This window comes from Silene latifolia, chromosome 9 (assembly GCF_048544455.1).
Source record: "Silene latifolia isolate original U9 population chromosome 9, ASM4854445v1, whole genome shotgun sequence".
In the NCBI taxonomy this organism is placed as follows: Eukaryota; Viridiplantae; Streptophyta; class Magnoliopsida; order Caryophyllales; family Caryophyllaceae; genus Silene; species Silene latifolia.
The window spans coordinates 31,493,983-31,496,751 of NC_133534.1; the positions used below are offsets into that span (position 1 = coordinate 31,493,983).

Sequence of the window (2,769 nt, forward strand, 5' to 3'; positions counted from 1 at the left end):
TATAGATAAGACAAAAAAGAAATGCTTAGATATTAGACTTTAATATAATTATATAATATTATTATACAAATTCATTATACTATATAGTTTATTAGATGTACAAATATGTTAATTGTTTAACATAGGCAAATATATTATAAGTAGCTTATTTTTTGAAAACTATGAAAAGGTAAATAAATCAAGATTTCCAAAAGATACAATATTATATAATCTATATATTTGTACTTTAATTAACGTAAATAACAAACGTTTTTAATTGACATTCTAATTTAATATTTAACATTCTAATTTAATATTTAACATTTATTTTTATAGATGTAAGTCTAATTAGAGGTGGCAATCGAGTCAGTCGGGTCGGGTTTGGGTAGGGTCACGTCGGGTGGGGTCATATCGGGCCAGCATGCCCTTTCGGGTCGAGTCGGGTTGGGTTCGGGTCGTTGTCGGGTCGGGTCATTTCAGGTCGAATGATGTATCGGGTTGGATCATTATCGGGTCGGGTAACTTAATCGCATTACTATAATTTTTTACCATTAAATTTATTTTTTAACCTATTATTTGGCTTAATTAATTCATTACTAAGTCAAACATATCAATCTAAACACAAAATCACTTTCACTTTGATCAAAATTAAGCTTAATAATTATAGGGTCATCAATTTAATCGGGTCAGTATCGGGTCGGGTCAATATCGGGTCCGATATGGGTCGGGTTCGGGTCACTGATAATCGGACCGTGTCGGGTTACGGGTCGTCATCGGGTCGGTCAGGTCGGTTTCGGGTCAAAGTATTTCCAGGTTCGGGTCGGGTCGGGTTTGCTCGGGTTCGGGTCAGACTTGTCAGCTCTACCCACACCGTGTATATTAAGCCACACACCACTACAAAGATGACTTGCTTTTTCAGGAGCACAAAATCTCATTTGTGACGACACGTATCCGTCACATTGGAGTGACGGATACCATTTTCCCTAACACAAATGACCCAAATAGAGGAGAGAGGGAAGCACATGGGGGTGCCCCCACCTTGTCCCCCCTATCCATTTTGTGAGTGTCATTATCCGTCACTTACTCCAACCCGTTTTCAGCAAGACTAATTGTTTCAGGAGATATCTGCTTCTAAGCTAGTGGGGTTACTAGGATGTCATAAACGGGGGTTTAAAAAGAAAACGTGTACTAATATTTTATAGTACTCGATATTATTTTTTTAGAAACTTCTACTTATGAATTTCTTCCATGAAAAATTTGATGTAAATAAGATTTCATGATATAAAAAAGTTGATAGCCCGAAGACTCGAACACTCGATCTTCAATGTGCTTTTACAATTTTTCAATCAGGTATACTGCCGAGCCAAATAAGATTTCATGATATTTGTAGCACTATATTTTACAAGTCATGAATTTGTGGGGGTTCAATTGAACCCCATGAACCCCCACTAAAAACGCCACTGCTCACACCCGACCAATTGTTAATTAAGTCAATACACACCATATAATACAATATCTGTATTCCAACGTAATAGTAATAGCAGCGGTTGGCTCAACATTGCCTCTGTGATGCTTTTGTGGTTCAAATGGATCCTCCACGGACGATGTTTAAGGAGCCTTCAGAGGCTGAGAGGACGGCTGACCTCGCAGGAGCGAGTGGTGATGCTCTCTTTCTTCCCGAGCTTGAGTACTCGGAGTTTGTACGGGGACGCCTGGCGTACTGGCCGATCGTGGTAAGTATAGCTCCTTTTGATTATTTGAAATTTGAAATGATATGTTCGAGTATAGCTTGGAAATGATAATCGTATCTTGGCAGGAGATCGAGGTGGCGGGCGTCGAGCCCCCAGCTTTTCCCGAGACACTCGAGTACCCTGGGCCAGCTGGTACGACGATGCTGATGGAGATTCCGTCTTTCACTGAGGCGGTGAAAAAGGCTGGACTCGATGAGTGAGAGCATGTCGCGAGGAGGGTAAGCCCCCAGTTTAGGCTTGTTCTCTGTTTTTAAAATAATTGTGTAAGAACACGTTTTTTATCCTTGTTTTATTATTTGAAATGCAGGTGCACTGTCGAGGCATGCGGAGCTGTGGCGGATGACCAACCGGTTGCGAGCAACAACCGTGGAGGCTCTTTCAGGTGGTCCACGTCGGCATGTATGAACCTCCCTTTTCTCTTTCTTGATATGTGTGAACATTTGAAGTATTTTCGAAGTGTTTTCCTTCTCTTTCTTTCTCATTTATAAATTTGCTTCCTTCCAGAGGGAGCGTGAGCTAGAGCGCGAGCTCGGGGAGTCGCGTGAGGAGACGGCTCGCTTGTCGAGGGAGCTAGAGGTTCGAGATGTTGACGTTGCCATACTTGAGGCGATGGTAGCTGAGTTGAGGGGTCGTCTAGCTGATCGTCGTGGCTAGTCTTTTATTTTTGTACATTTTATGCTTTTGGGCATGAGCCCGAATTTTGTTGTACATATAAATGTTTTGCTGTATATATGTCGTGGCCTCCGAACCATTTGTTGATGCTGGATGTGAAATATGCTAGTACCTGCAGGTTAGCTTGTAAACAGGTTTGGCATTTTGACGGTTTACTCTGTCATGCTGCCGAAATTCATAAAAAAACGAGCAAGCATAGCACATATAGCACGAAATTTTGCTTCAAATAGCACAAAACGCAACTTGATCAAGTCGAATGGAAAAGAAAAAAAAAGTACCCCTTTGTAGTGAGCAAAACAAAATAATTCGACGCACGACGGATAATGGGAGTGCACCCCCCTAAAAAAACGTAAATAAGTTTGAGAAA

The 2,769-nt window shown here is 41.0% G+C and overlaps 1 long non-coding RNA gene across 1 annotated transcript; it reads left to right on the forward strand.

Moving 5' to 3' along the window:
- The first annotated feature begins 2,038 nt into the window (after positions 1-2,038).
- Positions 2,039-2,489, forward strand: LOC141602570 (uncharacterized). Its single transcript, XR_012524532.1, has 2 exons — positions 2,039-2,129; positions 2,235-2,489. It is a non-coding gene; the product is annotated as an uncharacterized LOC141602570 (long non-coding RNA).
- Positions 2,490-2,769: the final 280 nt, after the last annotated feature.